Below are 25,859 nucleotides of genomic sequence, written 5' to 3'. Positions count from 1 at the left end.
CTTGAAGGTCTCGGAATATATTTACCTTGGATCCCCTTGCTTTATACCTCAGCATGGAGAGCTAAAACCATGAGGTTCATCATTTATGAGCACAGAGTATACAGACCGTTTCCATAGCCAACTGAATCCATTTTTCATCAAATCCCAACTTGATCATGATGCTTCGTAGAAAACACCAATTTAATTGATTATAAGCCTTGCTGATATTGAGCTTAACAGCCATCTGACCCAACTTTCTCTTCCGTTTGTTACGCATCCTGTGAAGGACCTCAAAAGCTATAGTAGTGTTAGGAACAAAGGCAGTCTAGGCATCCGATATTACATTTGGCAAAATAAGTTTAACCCTCTTGGCCAAGACCTTTGAGTAGATCCTTGATACCACATTACCCAAGCTAATAGGGTGAAAATTAGACACATGTTTTGGTTCATTCACTTTTGGGATCATGAGAATATGAGTATAGTTCATTTTTCGTAAAAAGATGTCCAAATGGAGGACTGATAGTACAGCATTCGTGACATCATGCCCAACAATATGCTAGTATTTTTGAAAGAAAAAAGGGGGACATACCATCGGGTTTTGGTGATTTGAATGGGTGCATCTGGAACAGGGCACATCTGACCTTATCCGTTGTGTAGTCCTAAAGAAGAGTATTGTTCATTGCTGGGGTGACAAACCTCTCAACTAAGTCTAGGACAGGCCCCCTGTTGGCCAGGTCTATGGTTGAAAAAAGCCTCTGGAAGTAGCCTTTGGTGGTAGAAGCAATACCTTTTTCTGATGTATCCCACACCCCACTTTCATCAAAGATACCTGATACGTGATTTTTCCATTGTCGTTGGCTTGCTCTTTGGTGGAAAACCATGTATTCTTATCCCCAACTGGCAGCCAAATGGAACGAGAACGTTGCCGTGAAAAAAGCTCATCCTAGAAGAGTCACTCATTTATCTCCCCCTTCAGCATTTTGATGTCTCCAAGGTTACTGGGATTATTTTGATAAACTAGATCATCCTATGCTTTGTGTTAGTCTTCTAGCTTCATTTTAGAATTACCAAGAGTGTTCCATGCCCAAGCCACGAATGCAATTTACTTTGAATGTCAAGATTCTTGTAAATTAGTGGAATTGACTAATCTCCTTTATGAGGGAAACCAGAGTTCAAATCTGCTTCCATACATTTTCTAGTTTTTGTTTATTATGGATATTGTGTAAATTCTAAATAAATAAATAAAAGTTAAGATGTTGCGTAAAACAATAGATGTAAAATAAGCGTTGAAGAGAATATTTTCTTCTAGAATAAGTTCTTTTTATTCTCTCACACATTCGCTTATTGTTGTTGGTGTCTTGTTTATCTCTTGGCAGTGCATTGCACTTGTATTGGTGGACTCGGTCTTCCTTTCTTTTTCTTTTTCATTTTTTCTTTTTTCCTTTTTCTTTTTGGTGAAGAAACTAAGTGGACTTTGTGGGATTTTAATTTTAGTATGTTTGGAGGAAAAAGTAATATTAAAGCCCAAATTTTTTTTTTGGGTGGTGCGAGTGATGAAGCTCGCGGTTTCTTGGAAGCATTTCATGGGCTTCTTACCTTTATTCTTCCATTTCTAGCTGCCTTAATTGATTTACACTTTCAAGCTTTGGGCAAATCACCGCTCTGACTCACATTTTGCCATCATCTTTCTTCTCATCCTGGCTATAATTGCCTATGGCATTGCATAACTGGAGAACAAATTACAACCTCAAGACACCAAGCACCGCTCAATACGCAGGCTCATATGCTTTATCTGTGGAATCGTTGCTTTTTAGCTAGCTCTTGCAATACTCATTTGCCCCTAGAGTCTCTTCCTGGAGACCCAGATTCCATGGTGAATCTCATATGCTCCATATAGCAATTGGCTTTATATGTTCAGCATCCTTTTCAATTCCTTTCTCACAAAACAATAAAGTAGCCCCCCAAAAAAAATGTTAATATTATTGAAAGCAAAGGTTTCTCTAGGCATTTTAATTAGTTGGATTTCTAGAACAAAAAGAGTTTCTTCATCTAGTCACACATCTATCAATGTCTTCAATGTGTAAAAATTCAAATGTTCTACTAATATCTTATCATATGAAGACCGAAGTACAACCATGCAGTAACTACATAATGTAGGACGGACCCCATAACCACTAAAGAGGCCTAGGACTGATGTCCAACCATAATGTTCTTTGGAGATACAGTATCACAATTACAATGACATAAAAGGTATTAATTCAATTTTTTAAACTGAAATAAATCCTATCACATAGGATTGGAAATAAATGAAAATATAAATTGTCATAATTCATTTTGAAAATTTCTATTTTGAAATACATCAATTTGAAATAAAACCTGCCACAATTTAGTATATAAAAAAGAAGATTATAAGATTGAAAATCTGAAATAAAGTCTATCACAATTATATCTAAAATTTTCTTATTCAAAATATCATATGAAATAAAACTTGACACAATTCAAAATACAAGAAGATTATTCTCTCCACCACAATTAAAACATTATATAACGAAAAAATGTTAGCATTTAATTCATCATCTTTAAACAAAACTTGTTTGTAGTTCACTTCTCTTAGAATTGTTGTTATGTGATATCTAACAATAAATCCTAAGAAAAAAAAGAATAACTAAATTCTAAAAACATATAAGAATAACAAATTTTCACTATTCTACCATGCATATCCAAAATCATATTCTCTTGAAAAAAAAATTAAAATACCATGAAAGAAATGAAACCCAAAATTTGGTTTTCAATGAGATTTATTTTTTTTGTGTGTGTACAAACCGAAACAAAAACAACCAAGTTTGCATAAAGTATAATTACTGGATATCAATTTCCATGGATGAGCGAATTCACAATAATTAATTTTATACTTTCATTTAACATAAACAGCTTTTGACATACACATCTTTTGGTTAGTTTTTGGTAAGTGGATTCGTTTTAGTTACAAGTTTTGGTCAATATTTTTATTATTATTAGTATTATTATATGTTTTCCTAATCTGTTCCAGGGAGTGAGAGGAAGAAGATTGATTTGGAAATCCAACGTATATAGTTCACTTGAAGTAAGTAAATATGCTGCACATGCATCTTGGATATCATTTGCCACACCACTTCAGTTATATTCCAATGCTTAATATATTCACTTTCCTTTTTCAATGTCCTCAAATAACTCTATTATCTTCTATTAACTTTTAATTAAAGTCAATCGTGATAGAATTGTAACGTTGTTTATTATGAACTTTTTTTCTATGATATTTCTCATGTGCACTGCACGTGCCTCAAAACTAGTTATTGTGAAAACATGACTTTTCAAGACTCAAGTAGGTTTCTAAAAGTTCTTTTGTTTAGATTTTGTTTAGATTTTCCTGCTAATGTGCCTGCAGCTTATTCTTTTTCTCTTCTTCCCCAGTTGTGCTGTAGAAAAGATTTTAAATACTTAAGAGCACTCACATTAATGTTTGTATGATAAAAAAATAGTCACATTTTAGCCAACTAAGCCCAAAATTCATCCATATCAAATCAGGTAAAGTTGTGTAAATATACATGGTTGTTATACTAATCGTGTAAATTTAAATTGACATTATTAATTTTGCATTTAGTTTTTACTCTTTTTTTTACGTATTATGAAGGAAGAAAGTGGATGTTGGTTGTTATGACTAAAGAAAGAGAAATGATTAATTTTTATTTGATATTTTAATAAAATTTAGTGTAAAATAAAATAATTTAATATGAAATGTTTTGAAAAACAAGTATGTAAAATAGAAAAGGTTAGTTTTTATGCTTTTTCCATACACAATGCTGTGGCGAAAAGTTGATCTACTGTCATGACTGAAATCTCTTGGAATATGTGGCTAGAATTAATAATTAGTGAACACTCTCATCCTATGCTAGCATGGAAATGAAGCTATCCTATCAACTGCGACTGATGTCAAAGTGCGCGGGTGAAGCAAAGGCATAGTGATCAGACTTCTGCTATTCTTTGTAGCAAAAAATTTGAAAAAGAAAAATTCAATAATATTTTCTAGATATAAAAAAAAATTAAAAAAATTTAGCTTTCATATGTAAGCAAATATAAATTTGTTGTTCGTGGAAGCTTGTACCGTGTAAGTTTCTCCTTCCGTCCCCTACCACTGCCAGTGCTACCACTAGTACTTTTTTCCTATTGCAATAATATATATATATATATATATATATATTGTTGAGAGCAAAAATGACATCTTCAAGTATTTTGTTGGCTGTTGCAATTCAACATAAAATCATTTTTTAACTCAACAATTTAGTTTACAAGGAAGGCCAGGTGATCTACAACTTGAAATTTGCAAACAACAAGCCACAAAACACTTTTAATTTATTTTTTTACACGTAATATAAAAGGCGTAAATGCACTTTTAGTCCTTATATTTTGGCTTTTTTCCATTTTGGTTCCTACATTTTAATTTTACCACTTTTAATCTCTAAACCAATTAATGCGTGTTATTTTCGTCCTTTTGGTCAGTCAACAAACGGAAATATCTGAGGTGGCTGATGGAGGAATTAAAATATTTTAAAAAATCTAATGCAGCACTCATCACCCATGCCACATGGGTTTCCTGCCCCTTTAGAAATTTATTAATCAATTTTAACAAAATATAAATAGAAAAAACAGAATTAAAAACAATAAAATACATAAATTTAGATCTAATTCATTTTGAACAAGAACATGATCACAGATTTAAACATCAACATAAGAACATAAGAACACAAACCTAGAACCAAACACAAACTCAAATTTAAAAACACAAAGAACACAATAACAAACATAAACTATTTGCTCTCAAAATAAATGCCACATCAAATCCAGAAAATCATACAAACCCATCAAGAACACACAAGAGCACAAACCCAAAAAAAATCATACAAACCCAGAAATCAAACACAAAAAAAATCATAAAAGAATATTGTAAAAAAAAAAAAAAAAAAAAAAGCAATCCATATATATACACAAACCAAATTATCCAAAAAAAAAAAAAGATTTAAATCCGAAAACTAAATCAATACAATCATTAACAAACCCAGCTCAACCATACCAACACAAACCAAAACATCTCAGCCTCTCTTCAAACCCACCAATGGACCTAGCCAATCCAGACCTAGAAAACCCAGATCTACCCACCACTTACAAAATTATATTACTTGATAACTTTTTTCCAAAATAATATTTTGCTAAAAAACCTACACTTTGTTCAAATATAACCATATTCTTACTTGAAAATACAATTTTTTTTTAAAAAAAATTATTAAAAAAACTTATATATATATTTAAATATTTTTAACTCTCTAACATTGCCTTCCATTTTTTACATTGCAAAAAAAAAAGAAAAAAAGAAGCAACAATATACTTTTATATGACAACTAGAATTAAATAAATATTAATATAATTTAGGGGATAATAGGAAGAGAAGATGTGAATGATGTTTTAGGGAGGAAGATAATATATAGTAAAAATTTAATGTATAATAACAAAATGCTAGCCTACAACCAGAATTAAATAAATAAAAAATGGTTTTGACACAGCAATTTATTTAATTCATGAAAGCCCAAAATAACAAGCCCACAATCTGGTGTGAACCATTTAGTAACAAGCCCACAAAACAACACATGCACATAGTATTCCCAAAACCCAAAAATAAACATCAGCAAAACCAAGCCCACCATCGTGTCTTATGGGTTATCCAGATTAGAAGGTTCAACAATAAGCCCAAATGCCGACCCAGCCCAAAATGCTAACATCATCAGCTCACCATTTATGTTTGCATCTGTTGCCATTTACAAAAACACGAGAGAGCAAAACAAAACAAATGCTCCCACACTTGACTTAAATCAATCAAATATCTAATGTGCACTTCTCTCTCTCTCTCTCTCTCTCCGTTTGTTTTACTGTGTCTGTGTATGTCATTAGGAGATGAAGCAGCTTCAACATTTTATCCATCCGCAGCATCCGTTGGTCTTCAATGAAATATAATATTAGCTCAGAGCTGAAATGCAAATGTTAGACCAACGCAGTTAACACCAATTAAAATATTAGAGCTGCACCATCGTAAAAGCAAAATTTGAGTCTGAGTCTCTACCATAAGAAAATATTACTCAGTCTGCAGCATCAGCAAAAACTTTACCCGCCTATCAATCATGATCTCAATCCAAAAAATGGCTGGGAGCACAGAGTTGGAGTCGCAGACCATTGCCGATTCTGCGGTTCATCGTGAAAGGTTAGTCAACTGATTTCATTTTCTTCTTCATCATATATATATATATATATATATATATATATACACACTGTTTTCACTATATATATATTTTTATTATCTTAATTACTATCTGTTAACTGTTGGATGCTGAATATGCTTAGAACAGTGCTCTGGTTGCCTCGCCTTTTGAATTTTTTTTTATTAATATATGAAAAGATAATAAATCAACTTTTAATTTTTTGTGCATTAAAATAAATTTTTTGTTAAATTTAATAGCACAAAATAATGTTGAGTTTTATTTTGATACTTCCTATATAAAAGTTATTTCACGAATATTAAAAAATAAGCGGGTTTCAGTTTAACTCAAACCCATCTATAGCAAATTATCATGAAAAATATACTAGTTTTATTTTTTGAATTATTTTAATTTTAATTTTTAATGTTTTAAATATATATTTCTAATTCTTAAAATACGTTACTAGGTTATGTTTCTTTAATTAGGTAGGACACCTATAGCAAATTATCATGAAAAATATACTAGTTTTATTCTTTGTATTATTTTAATTTTAATTTTTAATGTTTTAAATATATATATATTTCTAATTCTTAAAATACGTTACTAGCTTATGTTTCTTTAATTAGGTAGGAATTTAATGTTTCAAGACTGTTAAAAAAATAAGTGAGTTTCAGTTTAACTCAAACCCAACTATAGCAAATTATCATGAAAAATATACTAGTTTTATTTTTTGTATTAATTTTGTATGGACACGATTTGTAACGAACCGTAACAGTGTTGAGTTCGCACGTAAAAAGGCCCAAACAATATCATTTATAGAGCATGGGTTTGAAAGGCTAGGCCTTAGTCACCAGACGGCGGGTTTTTCGTGGTATTCATACATGGTTTAAATCGTATTCGTCCTGGGAGTCTTTCTCCTGGAGACGGGCTGGGAGGCTCTGGTTTTTGGCCATTTTTCCCAGCCCTTGCTCTGGATTGCTTACTTTTCCTTTTATACTAGCCTGTATTCCTTATCCTTCGTCCACGTGTAGGATCGGCGTTCCAAGACTGATACTTGTCCCATCAGCCCATACCTAGAATGGTTGGGGGTGGTTGTAAAAGCTGAAGAGTATGGCTCTGTCAGGTGCAGAGTATTGAATGGCAGTAAGGACAGCTTTCCCTGGTCGTTATACTTTCCAGCGTACCCTTTTCTATTGACATAAATATTTTAGATTTTTTTCCCAAGCTGTTTCTATACCGTTTTTGTCATTTCTTCCTGTGAGACCTCGGACATGCCGAGGACTGAATCGTCATCGGCTATGTCCCAAGGCTATTTTGTACTTGTATTACCGATCCTGTGTTATAACCCTTCTCGGCTCGGGCCTTGGGCCCCAATGAATAAATGGGTCAGGGCCACAAACTATTGGGCCCCACAAATTTAATTTTAAATTTTAATGTTTTAAATATATATATATATATATATATTTCTAATTCTTAAAATATGTTATTAGGTTATTTTTCCTTATTTAGGTAGGAATTTAATGTTTCCTTAATTAGATAGGAATTTAACCGGTCTTTTCAATAAAAAAAATATTTTTATCACATTTTTTTTAATTTTTTTTACTAGCCATTGAGATTGAAAGTTTTTATTTTTTTTCATCTCTCAATTTCAGCAGTCTAGAGCTGATGGAGCTATTACATCAATTCCTACTACTAGGAGAGCTCTGTCATTGTACTTGTAAACCGTCATATTTGCTATTTTGTAAAAATAATAGCTTCGGACAGAAAGCGTTGTGAGCTTCGATGGCAACGGCAATGGAAGTTTGTCGTTGCCGGTCTGTGTTAAGAAACGTGGATTTCAGAACCCAAAATCCAAACAACGGCATGCGTCCAGCCGCAGAGGTTAGGAATTTCAGAAATTAGTGCTTGAACGACGCCGCTTCTTCGCCTTCGCGCTCTCTCTCCTCTATAAAAAAAACTTAACCCGAGGTCCCTAACCACGACTATTCCTATGCCCTTTTATCCGCCAGTTTCAAGGCCTCCCTTTCTTTGATTAAATATTGATTGTTACTTGGATCTATTTGTATTTAGTAGTGGATCGTTAGCGATCATTTAATATCTCATTCTTTTGCTTTTCAATTTTGATTGTTACTTTGATGGTTGGATCATTTTTGGTTTATCAATGATTTTTTGCATTTTGTTTTCTACAAGTTTCAGCATTTTTGCTGCTGTGCTTTTAGCAATCCGTTTGAGGGTTTCAATTTGGGCAACTCTTGGTCACACGTTGAACAGGTTTGGCTTTATCTCTCTATTCCTTCGTTTTTCCCTTTTCAAATTTGATTGTAAACCTCAGAAGAGAAACCAAAGAGGTTTGACTGGATTTTGAAGCTAATGGATTTTTTGTTTAAGTGCCAGTGATGAAGCAGTCGTTTTCTTTGAAGCATTTCATGTGTTTCTTATCTTCCTCAATTCGATTCTGGGTGCCATAATTGGTATACACTTTCAAGCCTTGAACATCTCGCCACTTGAAACACATCTTGGTATCATCTTGCTTTTCATAATGGCTACAATTGTCTATATCATTGCGTATTTGGAGATAAAATTACAAACTCAAGATGCTGCCCGCCTTTTCATATTCAGGCTCGTTTGTGTGGCTTCTGGAATTCTTTTTGTTGAGCTACTTGTCACGTTAATCGTTTCTCCCGTTTGGTTATTAGTGGTTAATTTATGTCCAATCCTGATCATTGGTATACTGCGTCATTGGTACCAAGGAATTTATGAGGGTCTTTACAAAACAGCTGATATGGTACTCAAGACAGTACATATCTTGTATAACAATATTTATGGATTACTTTGTTGGATGTATGGGCGGCTCCTACAGATATTGCAGTCAGGAGCTTCTGATGCAATTTCTTCAAGGGAAGGAGACATTGGGATGCAGTTGGCAGTAATTGAGGGTTAAGTGGCCTGATATTGTTAACTACCTACAAAGTAAGCAAAATTTTCACGTACGCAATTTTCCCTGTGGAAGTTTGAACTTATTTTCAGTTTGTTCAAAGTAAGTTAATTATAATAATTTCAACATATGTTTTTATACTTTACTAATGATCTCACATCCAACTGCTTAGATAATAAAATTTGCAATGCAATTTTTAAAATTTTTAGCAACTAGATTTAAAGGTTAAAAGGTATAGGGAAAGCTATATTTCCATTCTCTTTCAACCAGACAGAAGCCAGAATAGAATACTACAAATAGACAACATAGTTGCCATAGCTTGGAACAAAAACCATGCATATATAGTGATGGTGCTACTTTACTCCGATCTGGGAATGGACCCTTCTAACTAATGTTTACAAATGTTGTGGTTACTAAATAGGATCACGATTCTTGTGATTCCTTTCCTGTGTAGTAGTCATAGCTGGTCTAAGAGTTAAAACTGATTGCAGTATCCTTTTTGCGTTGCATTCCCAAGAGTGGCTATTGCTTTATCTGTGTTTGCACACATGAGCAGTAGCTCTTGATTTGGTTCTTTTGGATCCTGCTCTATCTAGTGTCAAAATTACTTGCCACTACAGCACTTACCAATTCTGGATTCTTTCTCTGCTAACACCAGCATTGCATTGTGACTGTATATCCTCATCACATTTATCATGGTGCTCCAGCATTTCTGATAAAATAACATCTGAAATCTATCTAGATTATTGGCCTTTAAAACACTCATTTGAGAGGGCATTGTGTACTGCTATTTATCACTGTCTAAGAAACTGCATGTCTATTGCTTGAAGTTGACTCATAATACGTTCTACAGAGAATTGATATGCTACAAAAAAAGATTCCACTAAAATGATCCAATAAGGCTTTTTCATGTCTTGTACGAAATTGGTGCTTGTCTTAGTTGTCTACCATTTTGAGCCTTAAGATTCTGTTATTCGCTCTTCTTATGTTGATACATGCTCATGTTTATGCTATGTTCTAGGGAGCTGTTGGATTAAGTGTTGCAGCTGCAGATAATGACTAGAAGAAGATGGTTGCTAAGAAGATAATACCTCAATTAGGATTGCTGTTATTTGAATTATATTAGGATTGTTGCTATTAGGATTGTTGTTTTCAATAAGTAATCACTTGATGATAGGACTTCCCTTGTTATCTTGGGATAGGATTAGTCGATTAGTAGGTTGTTGGAGTTGTGCTTATAATTTGAATTTCAAAGATTATGTATTTAAGGAGGAAGTGAATAATAAGAGGCATCAGATTAAAATTCCAGAAATTTCTCTCTTCTTCATACGTTCTTGGAGGGTTGTCGCCTTGAATACAACTAATTCCTACTCTTATTTTACCAGTACACGGCAGTTTACTTCCAATGATACGAAAGTATCAAGAGATGGAAAGCATGTGTTTCGGAAAGATTTACAAAATATATGGAATTGATTAGTTTTGAAACCAACGTGCTGTGAGCACTTTGTGAAATGGTTTTAATACCTAGAGGCATGTCATGAATGGAAGTACGATATTGTAGCTAGTCCCAATGCACCTTTGGTAGCTCCAAATAGGGAGGTTCCAAAGAGGGAGTCCTAATAGAAGTGCTGGATTTGTATAAAATGTAGCATTTTACTAAAATGGCTCATCCCCATGCCCCATCCTACTTATTGTATATTAAAAAAAAAAAGTCCTGCTTATTGAGTTTTCTCACCGGCCCCTTTATCTTCTCCTTTCAGATGTTCAAGCAAATTGTGGATTGGACTAAAGCCAGTTGCAATTAAAGACTTTACTATTTTGATTTTGGATATTATAATTTTTTCATCCGTCAACATGGATATTTTAGATAATTATTGTAATTAAAGTTGTTGAGAATTTCGGACTCTAATGGAAATGAATATTCTTTTGATAGGCAACTCAATGGAAATAGATTCACTTTGTTGGAACATCTTTTGGGTTGGGAGAATTATTATTGCTGTGGTTGCCGGTTGGAAAGATTTTATTTCATTAATGGGATTAGAGCTATGATAGTTCTAACAAATTTTTTAGATTGATGGTTAAGTTTCATTTTACCTTTATTATTTTTAAGTAGATTAATATATAATATATATTGGTTAGATCATTTGATAAATTATATAGGCAGATAGACACGTATAAGTTGAGCACGTAGTGGCCTGACACTCTCTAAAACCCTTACTGGGTTTGTGGTATGACAATAAGCTTGGCGTGTCTTCAGGAGATTAAGTGAATAGGTGAAATTTTTAGATAAACTGAAAATTCAATATATAAATTATGGTATACAAAAAAAAAAATATAGAAATAGAAATGGGTACCCAAAATTATAGATAAATGTTTGAGGTTGAGAGGATAGGGATGTAATGTTGTTAATGACACTTGTTTTAGGAGAAGAGACAATTGACATGGTTTCGAACACTCTTCAAACTAAAGTTAGAAGAATCAATTAGACAAATTTTGGTAGGACATGAATCATGAATGAATTGATTTAGGGGGTACCAAACAGGAAAATGATTTTTATTGAATGAGGTACCAAAAAAAAAAAATCTATAATGTTCTTTGGAAATACAAAATTAGCAGTTACATGAGGCACCCAAAAAAAAACCTTGAACTTTCAATCTTTATTCAAGATTTTATTTTTTCCTTTTTTGGGTTCATGTCCCAATGGTTGCATGCAACCAAGAAAGGGTATAAGATGAAAAAAAAAATCGATTGAGGTATTCATCCAGAAAAAGAAATACAACTTACAGTATATGAAGTCAAATTATGAAGTTTGAGAGCCAATCAGATTGTCAAACCTTATATACATTCAGAATTGCCATGAACATATAGACCTTTCTAAACTAATCTTTTCATAATAAACCAGATCAAGTATTTGAAGTTCAAAGTGGAAAGTGGCTTCAAATGATAAACAAAAACTCTAATCTATATATTCTAAAGTAAGGTTTCTTGATTATCACCTTTTCTTGTCCAACAAAAGTGAATTATCTCATCATTATGCATTATAAGAACATTGACTCATTAGATTATTTGATGACTAAAATTGATTGAAAATTGTATGTGAAGTTAAAATATACACTTGTGTTGCTGTAAGACAGTACGAGCAATATAGCAGGGAGATTGAAAAAAGGTCTACAGATGTATATTCTTTCTTGAGGCAGAGAGACAGATTATTTAAACAAAACTACCACACCTCTTTATCTTGTTCACAAGTTCTAGCTATGAGCTCAGATAAAACTCATTTTTGAAGATCAAATATGGAAGCAAATGAAGAGCAAGCCTGGAAAACTCTGACTTCTAGCAACTATTGAGCAAGTTCACATCTTACATGAATTTCTGTCATTACATACTTCATCTTGCAATGAAAACAGAACGTCTAAAATGAATCAGCACCATATACCTCAAATATGGTAATACCTGAAGAGTAGTATTAGCATACAAACCTTGTTCTTCTTTCGTGATCCCAAAATCTCTTCTAAAGGTGGTCAATCTAGACAAAAACAGATAAGTTTGAATGAAATATTAATAAGTTAATAGTTTGATTGAGCTGAGCATAATCATATTAGTCATTAAGGTGGCTAGTTTTCAAAGCAAGCCTCACAAGTTTCCTATGAACTATGTTGCATGCTAGAAGTTTGACTTAAAAACTGTGCACAAAAAAAGAGATTAAAAAAATGCAAAAAGAATTTTTCATGGTGCAACTAAACCCAAATGATAGGTTTTTTTGACAATTGAAAGGCTATCAAAAGAATTAATTACTTATCACAACAATTTAAAGTCACTAATTTGGGTGTGTAGATCATAAGGCTGGTGCTACTCTATGATTATGTAAATCGAGGGGAAAAAAAAAAAAACTCAGTTATTGCATCACGTTTTAGTCATTGAAGCAAAAAAGGCATGACTGCATGAGAACTTTGAAGGAGTTAATAACACAAAATTGTCTATGCAATATGAATTTACCTGTGATTTGAAGACGATATTTAGCCCAAACACCATATATGGCATCAGTTATTGTCACAATCTGTTAAATGCATATTGTTATAGTTAGTACACATAATGACAATTGAGCATTAGCCAAAACCCTGTGTGTTTGCAAGATGGTAGCATTTCGATTGAACTACGGGTAAAACTAAAATCAGAAAGATCAATGAAACTTACAGGTTCATATTTGGTAATGGCATAAACCCATCCAAGACCAACTTGTTCATATAGTCTTCTAAATGCCTGCAAAAGATGTCAATTGGTTCATTTTCCTCGTTTAAAATGAATCTCAAATAATAAAAAAAGTGGCAACCTAATATTAAATCTTATCAAAGCTCTTTAGCCAGCTTCTTCAAACTAATTATATATCTAAAGAATTCCAAATGTGTCTACCACCATTGATATTAACTATTGAAAAAATTGTTTAATCACAGCAAAGGTGACGGATAAGGAAATTGGCTTAGTAAGAATCATTCTCCATGTGCCTATAAGAGGTCCTCAGTAAATTTCCTATGCAAGCATTGACAGAATGAATATGATAGAATCATGTTGGTGATCATTGGTAATTCACAGTTCTGCATCCTTTTGTTGCAGTTAGGCCTCCTTCAGAGTTTAATATCCGAACAATTAGTGATTGTCTTGAACACATTAGATTCAAAGGTTTTACAATCTTGAACTTGTACCAATTAATTCCAATCATGGAATAGACACAATTCTATTGGTGGGGTTTTCTTTCCCCCATTTTTCTTTTAACATCCACAGGTTGGACCACTGAACCACAAATTGGTACATATTTCATAGATGACATGCACATGTGATGATAAATAGAAGATAGTGAAGTTAGACTTGACAGAAATTCAGAAAGAAAGTAAAACACATAATGAGAAGATTGCGTAAATTCTTCCCATAACCTAAACAACAAACAGAGATTCATCACTATTTTGTAAAAAATCTGATCAACAAATGCTCCAAATCTATGTATGCAAACTGCAAAGTTAATATGCTCTATTATGTATTCTACAAAGTTATCACTTATCATTTACTTTGCTATGGCCAAACCATAGAGCTACATGGTTTTATGGTGGAATTTTCAAGAAATTTCTTGTAGACCCATAAAAGTAGGGGTGTCAAATGGGTAATTGGGTTGAGTATATAAAATCCATTTACCCACTAAAAACTCATTTAATTAATTGCTTCTAACCCAAATCCAACCCAACCCAATTATTACGAGCAAACCTCAATCCATCCAATTACCCAATTATCAAAATTACCAAAATACCACTAAAACCTAATTATCAAAATTACCAAAATACCACTAAAGTGAAAATGACCAAAATACTCTAAAATGTGTATTGGTGGGGCCTACAAGTTGTAAACGAGTTGACCAGCGTTCTCTGAGTTGACTCATTGTGTCACAACAAACCCAGCTCTGTTGTTGTGGGCGAGTTGCCATGCTGATGTAGCTATGAGAGGTCGAGTATGCCAATCCAGCATTAGAGACCCATTATTTTCTTCTACTCTGTACTCTTCTCCACCTGCAAACAAAGCCAACAACATACTCACTTACTTGAACACGTTCGACTCAAGGTGAACCGGTGCAAAACCGGCCGCTCCCATCCGATTCTCCACTGAGTCAACGTTTTGTGCCTCTCAACTCGGTCCGTGCCTTCACAAGCCACCACGTTGCATATCTGTTTCCCTAAGTACACCTTGGACATCACCTTATCCTCACTGTTCAACAATCCTTCCAGTGAGTCAAACATGGTTGAGTAGTAATGCAACGACTCAGTGAACCGATCCAAGAAAACCGGCCCGTTATGGTTCGCTTCTTGCTCAACTACAGTCACGATTTCTGGCTTCATCTGCTTCACCACTGACAACACTTTCTCGATCGCTCTGGGTCGAGCTAAAAGTTTGTGCAACTCGAACACCGAATTAACTGCTACTGCCTCAACCTCACTTTGGCGCAAGCCATTAGAGCGTGGACAAGTCGAATTCCATTTTCTTTCGAGTCAATGAGGACTACTGGCGAGTGGACTCGGTGGTGGGTAAGTTAAGAGCTGAGAATATAGAAGAGCTTGGGACAATCTCTAAGTTTGACTCAATTGAGGGTTTTAAACGTTTTCCGTCTAAAACGTGATTGGAGGCCGAGAAAATGAGGACTAAAATATGGTTGGAGGCCGAGAAAATGAGGGAAAATGCTAATGAAACCCTGAAACGTTTAAGGGCTGGGTTTCTTTTTTTTCTTTTTCTTTTTTTTTTAAATTTTTTTTATGGGAAGGGCTGGATTGAATTTGGGTATATTGTTTTTGGGTTAAATGGGGTTCAATGAGTTTTTAGTTAAAACCCAATAATAACTAGGTCTAATTGGGTTGATGCCCATATAACCCAATTAATAATTGGGTGGGTTTGAGTTCAATTAGAGTGGGTGGGCGGACAAATGGGTTTGGACTTACTTTGCCACCCCTAACTTCAAGAGATTAGGGGCCAACATTCCTCCACCGGAAAGATCTACAAAATTAGGTCAATTCTCGATTTCCAACAATAGCAAATCAATTGCAATTGGGTGATATCCCTCTAAAATTGAAAGCGAAACTAAAAGGGACTCAATATTGCTACACCCTTTGATTTTGAGATGGTTTAGCTTTAGGAAGATATCAAAAACGAAATGATAGGAGAGAATTACAACTATAGTTTATGTCCAATGTCTCGAGGGAAGAGTAGTACCGGTTCATTGGTAATTGTTAGGGGTGTCAAAATCAACCCAAACCCATTTGCCCACTCAAACCCACCCACTTAAATGAGACCCAAACTCACCAAATTATTAATTGGGTTAAATGGGTATTAACCCAATTAAATCCAATTAACATTAATGTTTATTGAGTTTTAATTGGGTACCTAATTAGACCTAATTATGATCCAACTATCATTTCTACAAATCACCTAACTCTAAAATGCCCCAACACCACTAAAATTGCCAAAATACCCCCTCAAACCTAAAAGGTGACCAAAATACCCCCTTCAACCTAAAAAATGACCAAAATACCCCTAAAACCTAAAAATTACCAAAATAACCCCAAAATCTACAAAATGACCAAAATACTCCCGAAACCCAAAAAATGACCAAAATATCCCTCAAAACCCAAAAACTGACCAAAATACCCCCCGAACCCTAAAAAAGACCAAAATACCCTCGAAAACTAAAAATGACCAAAATACCCCCTGAAACCTGAAAATTACCAAAATAATCCCAAAACCTACAAAATGACCAAAATACCCCCGAAACCCAAAAAATGACCAAAATACCCCCCCCCCCCAAAACCTAAAAATTACCAAAATACCCCATAAAACCTAAAAATTACCAAAAATACCCCTAAACCCAAAAAATGACCAAAATACCCCCGAAACCCAAAAAATGACCAAAATACCCCTTGAAACCTAAAAATTACCAAAATACCCCTAAAATCCAAAAAATGACCAAAATACCTCCGAAACCTAAAAATTAACAAAATCCCTCTAAAACCTAAAAAATGGCCAAAATAATCCCAAAGCCTAAAAAATGATCAAAATACCCCCGAAACCTAAAAAATGACAAAAATACCCTCAAAATCTAAAAAATGGCCAAAATAACCCCGAAGCCTAAAAATTGATCAAAATAATCTAGAAACCTAAAAATGACCAAAATACCCCCCAAAAACTATAAAATGACCAAAATACCCCCAAAACCTAAAAAATTACCAGAATACCCATGAAACCTAAAAAATGACCAAAATACCCTCAAACCTATAAAGTGACAAAAATACCCCTAAACCTTTGAAATGACCCAAATAAACCCAAAACCTCTAAAATGACCACAAACAACCTGAAACCTCTAAAATTACCAAAAATGCCTTGAATCCCCTAAAACGATCAAAATACCTCTAAACCTATAAAACGACCAAAATACCCCTCAAAATATCTAAAACGACCAACATACCACTAATCCTATAAAATGAACAAAATACACCCGAAGCCTCTAAAATTACCAAAATAGGGGTTTGGGGTATTTTGGATGTTTCAAGGGTATTTTCCTTAAATTAAAGGTTTTAAGAGTATTTTAGTTATTTTGTAGGTTTTGAGGGAATGTCACTAATTATTTAGGTTTTAGGGGTGTTTCGTTAACTTTTAGATTTTGGGGCCATTTTTTGTAATTTTCTAGGTTTTGGAGGTTGTTTAATAACTTTTTAGGTTTTGGGGATATTTCAATCATTCTTTAGGTTTCCGAGTTATCTTAGTCATTTTTAGGTTTAGGGGGTATTTTGGTCATTTTTTATGTTTAGGGAGTATTTTGGTCATTTTTTAGTTTTAGGAGGGATTTGGGTAATTTTTTAGGTTTAGGGTGTATTTTTATCGACTTATAGGTTTAAGAGGCATTTTTGTCATTTTATAGGTTTCGGGGTATTTTGGTCATCTTTTAGGTTTCGAGGATATTTTAGTCATTTTAAGATTTAGGGGTTATTTTGGTCATATTTAGGTTCCAGGGGTACTTTGGTCATTTTTTAGGTTTCAAGGGGTATTTTAGTTAATTTTTGTGTTTCGAGAGTATTTTGATCATTTTTTGGTTTTTAGAACTGCAAGACAAATACAGTTGAGGCAATGATTGGCCTCAGGTAGTTCCTTTTTTTCTAGCTTATGTAAATTTGATGACAAATTGATTCTTTAAACAATTAACAGAGCATGTAATTTTTTTGGCATTTTGACTTGGGCAAGGGCTAATCGTCACTTGTGGACCTTGCAAATGTTGGAAGCTATGCAACTTTGAGATGGAAACCAAAGCCTAATCTTTGTGACAGAAAACTATTAGGTCTGTGTTCCTTTGTGCTTCCTTTGTTTATCTTTTAATTTTACGTTTATTTTATGTGAATGAAAAGTTGAGTGTGACAGAAATGGGATTGAAATGAGACATAGTAACATGATTGAAACGTCAGTGAAATGGTGTTGTTGAAATCATTGAAAATTTGAGCAATGTTTTAATGACTGTTCGAATTCAAATCCATCATTCACTTTAAGCCATGAGATGTGTTCATTGTTGATGGGATGAGGAAAATACAAACATGTTTCAGAAAAAATAATTAAAGAGTCTAGGTTTTTTTTTAGGTTTACACTTAGGATCTCAAATCATATGTTATTCTTAATTCTTAATGAATTCTATAACAGGATTCATGGCCTAATACATGCAACTTATTTGACATTTCTAACAACACATATTGTTCCTAGCCCAACACAACCCAATTGGTAAATACATTACCACAATCTGAGTTTCTAAATAAAGGATGGTACTCTGCATCAATCAATCTAAACCTCCTAGTGTGTTCACATACTCAAGAGTTAAGTTTTTTGAAGTAGCTCAGAAACCTCAAATATTTTGCAGATTTCTGCACATTGAAGACTTCTATCGTACATGTATTGTTGGTGGTGTGACCTGCTAGCATATTCTGCCTTTCTTTATTCAAGTTCAACTTCAGTTTAACAGTGGTACAAAGAAGAGTGATGCAAGAATGGTTCCCATTTTCAACAATTAGGTTGATCTTTGTTAGATATATTACGGCTCATGTGGCCCAAACCAATTGTAGACCCATGTACTTGTAAAACAAGCATATTAACTTTTGGTTAGTCTATAGTTTACAGTTCACCCAACAAACTTCATAATAAAATAATATAAATCAATGCAATAGAATAATACTAACCTTATCACACGCGCTTTATGCATGCAATGAGACTCTTTTTTTTTAGGTGTTTTTTTTTATAAGAACTTGGGGTAGTTTTTTTATTTTTTTATTTTTTTTTTATAGAAACATGGGGTAGTTTTGGTTGTTTACATGGGATAGTGGGAAGCTTAATAGAACATGGGTAGTTTTTATTTATTTATTAATAATTTACAATTTTAACCTTATTTTTATGTTTTAGGAATAAGGATAAGTTAATTAAATTAGGGGTATTTTTGAACTTAAAAAAGACAATAACTAACTTTCTCAATTTTTTTAATATATAGAGATTCTGAATTCTCTTCGTATAAAGAGATAATTTAATTAAATTAGAGGCATTTTTGAAATAAAAAAGACAATAACTAACTTTCTTTTTTTGAGAATGTAATAACTAACTTTACCATTACGCACCCTTTGAGCGGTGCTTGTGAGGTGTGAAGGCAAGAGTCGGGGTTCAAGTCTCTAAAAGAGAGTTTTACACACATATACACTTAGATTAGGCTAAAATAAAAATTCTATCTTGTAAAAAAAAAACTTTTTTAATTTTCTTCTCTATATATTAAGAAAATTAAACTTTTTTAATTTTCTTAATATATAGAGAAGAGATAACTACACTATAATAAAATATTATAAATCTCTCCTCTCTCTAAAATTCATAACATATTTGCTAATAATATAATATTATATTTTTACATCCTAAGCTCCGGTGTTTGTTTTTTTTATATAAGAAATATATTAAGTGTGCATTTGGACACCGTATATTTTGTTGAAAATTGAAAATAATAAAAAAAAAAACTTTTGAGTTACTGTTCATACAAGAAATATTGTAGATAAGTTTTTTTTTTTTTTTTTGAGAAAGATATTGTAGATAAGTTTAATGCACTTTTCATGAAACATGAATAGTGCAATAGACGCTGTAAAGAAAGAAAAAAAAAAAAAAAAAAAAAAGACAGTAGACACAGACGCATGAACCAAAAACGCAATCCAAACGAAGCTTAAGCTACAGTTGGTAAAAAAAGAAAAAATGAAAAACCAACTCTCCGAGTTTCATTTTGCCTTTACACGGCAACAAGTATCATTTTGCCTTCAACGCCTCTCTCTCTCTCTCATCCTCCTCCTTCGTTTTTCCCAGAAACCCCAGCCCATAAACCAGCCAAATAATAATAGTGATGGGTATGGCATCCGCATCCGTCGTCGGCGGACAGAAGCGTTGTGAGCTTCGATGGAAGTTTTTCGTTGCAGGTCTAGGTTGCCGTAATGGCCTGTCAAGAAACCTGGATTTCAGAGGTTGGACTTGGATCCAAACCCAAACCCCCCGTTTGGGCATAAATAGTTCGCATTTATACTGATTTTCTTTATTTTTGTTTTCCAATTTACAGATTTGATTGTTACTTGCATCTTTTTTGTTGTTGTTTAATAATTGATATTCTTTTTTCATTCATAATCAGAGTCAACTCAGATGAAGCTGTGAGCTGAACTAACAGAGTGAAAGCTTTTTATGGCCTATTGAACAGGTTTGGGTTCTTGGTTTTTTCTCTCTATTCCTTTCTTTTTCAATTTTTTTTTTCAAGATGATTGGATCATTTTTTGTTTAATAATTGATTTTTAACCTTTTGTTTTCTACGAGTTTCAGCTTGAAAGCGGCTGCGATTAAAGTGGCGGAACTAATTTTTGAAGCACTTGTTTATCTACTGAACAAGTTTGGGTTCTCCTTTCTTTTTTGTTTTTTGTTTTTTGGTTCTTTTTCAAATTTGAATGTTATTTGCCTTTTTTGTATTCTACAAGTTTCAACATAAATTTCGGCTGTTAATATATTTAAGATTTCAATTTTGAAAGCTTTTTATCACCAATTGAACAGATTTGGGTTCTTGTATAAATATGTTAGTCATGAGCATAAACTACTTAGCCTGTTAGAGTGAAGAAGTTAGTCCAAGACAATAGAATTCGTATAAACACTTCATTGGGTCTTTAACAGGGAAGCTAATGTAAATAGTAGCTACAATTAGTATGAACATAAACATAGGGTACCTTCAAGAGATTAAGTGAGTAGGTGAGAAATGTAGAGAGATTAAAAGTACATGATATAAATTATGGTATACAATAAAAGATGAAAATATGAATGGATATGGATAATCCTAGATAAATGTCTTAAAAAAATTTCTTGAGGTTGGAAGGATAGGGGATTAAATTTTGCAAACAAAATTTGTTTTAGGAGAAGAGACTATTGACATAGTGCATACACTCCTCAAATAGGGGTGGGAGAATGCGTTAGGCAGAAATTATGGGAGGACATGTATGAATTGATTGAAGGTGTACCAAATGGGTAAAAGATTTTTATTGAACGAGATCTGAATGGTCATGCTGGAAAAGATAGTGGAAGTTCTGAAAGAGTTCATGCCTTCACGGAGGTCAAGGTTATGGAGTAAGAATTGAATCAGGAGATGCTATTTTAGACTTTGCAACAATCTATGATTCAATATTAACAAAAAATTTGTTCAATATATGATTTAATATTAACGAACACTTGGTTCAAGAAGAGAGACAAATATTAGCAATATAAATTTCATCCTTGAAATGTTGATAGTAGATGTTGTAAAGATTGTAAGGTGATATCAGGGGAGAGCGTAACCACTCAGTATAGGTTCGTGGCATTAGATTTTTGTATAAGAAAGTGAAAAAGGAAAAAAGAAAAAAGATAAAGAAAAAAAAAAAAAGATGATATATTAGAGAGTGAAACCCAAGAATTAGGAAGGGTGTTTGAAAGGAGACAAACAGGTGTTTAAAGATAAAATGATTAAAGAAGGCAAGTGAGGTCTATACGAAGCTGTTCATAAGATGTGGAATGAAATGAGTAGTTATATTATTAAAAGAGTGATTAAGAGGTATTTAGAGAATCTAAAGGATTTGTGCAATGAACTAAAGAGATTTGGAGGTGGAATGAGCAACTTCAGGCAGCAGTTAGTTCAAGCCAAAAAAGGATAGGAGCAAGGAGAATGAAGTGGAAAAGTACACAAAAGTATTGTATGATCGTTGGATACCTATTAAGTTAAAGGGAAAATGTTATAAGATTGCTATAACACCAATTAAACTCTATGGTATCGAATTTAAGGCTATTAAAAAGCAATATTCATAAAATGAGTGCAGGCTCGCTACAATTTGAGGCCTAAGGCATGATAATTTGAAATAAAATTTTTCTTATATCAAATAGCTAAACAACACACACACACACACACACGCATATAACTTTCTATATTAAGATTTTTTTATTTATAGTCTATATTTTCAGTTTTTAAGATGTTAAATTTTCCTGATTTGTGCCCCCATAGTACATCCCCAATGTACTCGGTTTGGCAATCTTTTTATTATTAATAATATTCTTACGTTATTTATCAAAATTAAAAAAAAATGCGAAATTAATAATGAAGTTTTTGTATTCAAATTTTGCTAACATCTCCTTTTATATTGAAAACATGATTAATCCATTTGGTTTTTCTTGTGACATGGATTTTATTAAATTAGTTCTAAAAATAAATACAAACCGTCAATATTGAATAGATTATTTTTAGAACTAAATTAATAAATATTGATCATGTGCAAAGGAGATTGATTAATCCATCAATGAGGATATGAGTTGGTTCGTGTTGAGTGAATGAAAAAAGTTATAGAAAATTTTAAAATAACATTAATAGAAGTAGTAAAAAATGACATATCAATAAAGGAGACAGAGTATGATTAGAATGACAGAAAATAATATATGTGGCCAACTCTGATTATTCTGTTGAGGATCCCTAGTAGACTTTAAAGTTTTGGGACTAAGGCTTGGTTGTTGTTTATATTTTAACGTCAAGATTAATGCATGTATGAGGAACAAGAAATCTTATATCAGACCTGTTGCTTATTGAAGGACTTCAGTTATTACAAACTCACCACTGCCCAAGCATACACACATATGATAGACTGAATTTTTAGAATTCTTGATAAGACAAATTGTCAGAGATTATTTCTTATAGTAAGGGTGAATGAAATAATCTTGATAGTGGCTGATTCATCTCTTGATAAGACAAATTTTCAGAGATTATTTCTTATAGTAAGGGTATATTGATAGTGGCTTGTTCATCTCTTTGCATTGAATTACACTCATTGTGGTAGGTTTGGGAGAGAAACTTAATAAAGCTGAAGGGATTTCCTTTTTTTATTATTGAAGTAAATTTTTTTTTTTTTTTTTATTTATTTATTTTTTTTTTAATGTAAAAGCTCAAGGATCTCTTATTTGTGTATGTGCCAGTGATGAAACACTTGTTTTCTTTGAAGCATTTCATGGGCTTCTTCTCTTCCTCACCCCATTTTCGACTGCCTTAATTGGTTTACACTTTCCAGTCATGGGCGTCTCGCCACTTGATACACATTTTGCTATCATCTTGTTTTTCATCATGGCTACAATTGTCCATGGCATTGCATGTATTGGTATAAAGCTACTACCTCAAGACATTGAGAACCTACCCAGATTGAGGTTCATTTGTCTAGTTTCTGGAATTATTGCTATAGAGCTACTTGTTGCAATAATCATTTCGCCCTTTTGGCTATTCATGGTTAATTTATGTCCAATCCTGATCCTAGGGGCACCATGTCATTCGTACCAACAAGTTTATCATTGTCTGTGCTACACAGCTAATTTAGTACTCAATGTAGTATGTAGCTTGTTTAAAAAGATTTGTCAATTAGTTGATCAGATATATGACTGGATCCAAAAGAAATTCCAGTAAAGCAGCTTCTCAAGCATTGTCTTCAAGGGAACAGGAAGACAATGGTGTGCAAATGGAAGAAATTGTTTTAGTGACCTGTTATTGTTAATTAGACGTATTGTACGCACAATTTTCACTTTGCAATTTTCTGTTTGTGGAAGTTTGAATTTATTTACATTTCAGTCAAAGTGAGGTTAATTATACTATATTCAGCATATGTCTTTATACTTTACGGAAGATCTCACATCCAACTGCTTAGATAACAAAATTTGCAATGCAATTTTGCAAATTTTCAACAACTCGACTTTAAGGTTGAAAGGTTTTATGGAAAGTGAGATTTCCATTTTATTTTATTTGTGACAATGCCAAAATTCATTAGTGAGGGAAGCAAAACCAGACAGAAGCCAGAAAATTAGGACACCACATCCGACCTAACCATGCAGCCACATGAAAATACTACAAATTGACAAATCGGTTATGGAAGTTTAGACCAAAAAACATGCATATACATTCATGGTGCCACTTTAGCCAGACTGATTGTGTCTCTCAAGATCTAGGAATGGCTTCTAACTGATGTCTGCACACCTTGTGGTTCCTTGATAGGATAATGATTGCTTGTGATTCCTCTCCTTACTGGTAGAGTAAGCTGGTGTAAGAGTCAAACTATCTTGCAGTATCTTTATTTTCTGCTAACACCAGCACTGCATTGTGACTGCATATCCTCACCACATTTATCTCAATTCTCCAATATTTCTGATAAAAGAATGTTTGAAATCCAGTTGGACCAAAGGCCTTTAAAACAGTCATTTGAGAGGGCATATGGTACTTCTGCTATTGATTAGTATCTAGGCACTACATGTCTATTGCTTGAAGTGGACTCAAAATATGGTCCATAGAGAATTGATATAAGATTCCACTAAAATGATCCACTATTCCTTGTTCTTTCTTGTACTGAGTATATCCATTGGTCATCTGCAGTTTGAGCCTTAAGATTTAAATATTCAGTCTTCCTTTATTCACCAACATATGAAAATACTTGGTATTTCTCTCTCATCAGCCACCAATCTGATCAACCCTTTTGAGTGCGTATAATTTTAATTTGCATCCTTTCTAATAGCTCAGAGATTTCCAAATGGAATGCTGCAGAATTCTTCCTTTTGCAGATCTTTCTTTTTGGATGAATAAGATATTTATCCAATACAGGAAAATCCAAAGTAAAAGAATTACATCAATACACTGACCCCCAAAGTTAAAGATACAGCCTCTTCTAATCTTTGCATGCTCTGTATCACTGCAACAGAGTGATTGTGTCCCAAAAAACTCCTTTATTGACCACTGTTACTGTTACTCCTTCCTTCCCAAAATTTCTTGAGAAACATGTCTAATAGGAATTTGAATTTTCTATTAAATTTGAAGAAAATCCTAATGGATTTTGACAAAGTGCTTATTACTAGTTAAGAAAGGACATTATTATTCAGTTTTGAAATAGCAGACCTTACTAAAGGGAAGTGAAAATAAACCCTAATAATTTGTCATATGTGAACTGCCACACCTCTTCATCTTTTTACAAGTTCTGGCTCTGATCTCAGATACAACTCATTTTTTAAATTCATACATGGAAGCAAATGAAGAGCAAGCATGGAAAGCTCTAACATCTGGCAATTATCAAACAAGTTGACATCTTACAAGAATTCTGTCATTACATACTTCATCCTGCAATGAAATCAGAATGCCTAACATGTATCAGCACCATATACCTTAGTAGAGCAGAATCATATTAGTCATCAACGTGGTTAATTAGTTTTCGAAGCAAGTCTCATGAGCTTCCTATGAAGTATGTTGTGGGTAGAAGTTTGATTCTGAATAAATGAGCATAAATAGATGTTCAAAAAGCGCAGATTTAATTTTTCATGTTGCAACTAAATCCAAATGATAGGGTTTTCTGTTAAGGGACAAAATAACGATTATCAAAAGAAATAATTCTTTATTACAACAATTAAAAGTCACTGAATTGGGTGTGTGGATCAAAACTCAATACTAATATGTAATATCCAGGGGAAAAAATTTCAGCTATGGCGTGACTTTTTGGTCACTGAAGCAAAGAAGGAAGGATTGCTTGAGTGAGAACTTTAAAGGAGTTATAATACAAAAATGTTTATAC

At 33.2% G+C, this 25,859-nt stretch overlaps 3 long non-coding RNA genes and 1 pseudogene across 4 annotated transcripts; 3 read left to right on the top strand and 1 right to left on the bottom strand.

The window, feature by feature from the left end:
- The first annotated feature begins 7,909 nt into the window (after positions 1–7,909).
- On the top strand, positions 7,910–11,097 carry LOC126703176 (uncharacterized). Of its 2 annotated transcripts, none has more exons than XR_007647963.1 (4): positions 7,910–8,531; positions 8,655–8,779; positions 8,880–9,230; positions 10,956–11,097. It is a non-coding gene; the product is annotated as an uncharacterized LOC126703176 (long non-coding RNA). The 2 variants fall into 2 exon arrangements; XR_007647962.1 differs by lacking the exon at positions 10,956–11,097 and adding an exon at positions 10,217–10,507.
- Positions 11,098–12,189: 1,092 nt separating this feature from the next.
- LOC126704220 (uncharacterized protein At5g50100, chloroplastic-like) overlaps positions 12,190–25,859 on the bottom strand; it is a 105,898-nt pseudogene continuing 92,228 nt past the window's right edge.
- On the top strand, positions 17,814–18,055 carry LOC126703175 (uncharacterized). Its single transcript, XR_007647961.1, has 2 exons — positions 17,814–17,861; positions 17,962–18,055. It is a non-coding gene; the product is annotated as an uncharacterized LOC126703175 (long non-coding RNA).
- On the top strand, positions 19,951–23,913 carry LOC126703173 (uncharacterized). Its single transcript, XR_007647959.1, has 3 exons — positions 19,951–20,243; positions 20,405–20,470; positions 20,590–23,913. It is a non-coding gene; the product is annotated as an uncharacterized LOC126703173 (long non-coding RNA).

This window comes from Quercus robur, chromosome 10, assembly GCF_932294415.1.
Source record: "Quercus robur chromosome 10, dhQueRobu3.1, whole genome shotgun sequence".
NCBI lineage: Eukaryota > Viridiplantae > Streptophyta > Magnoliopsida > Fagales > Fagaceae > Quercus > Quercus robur.
This window is presented reverse-complemented; position numbering and strand designations above follow the sequence as displayed.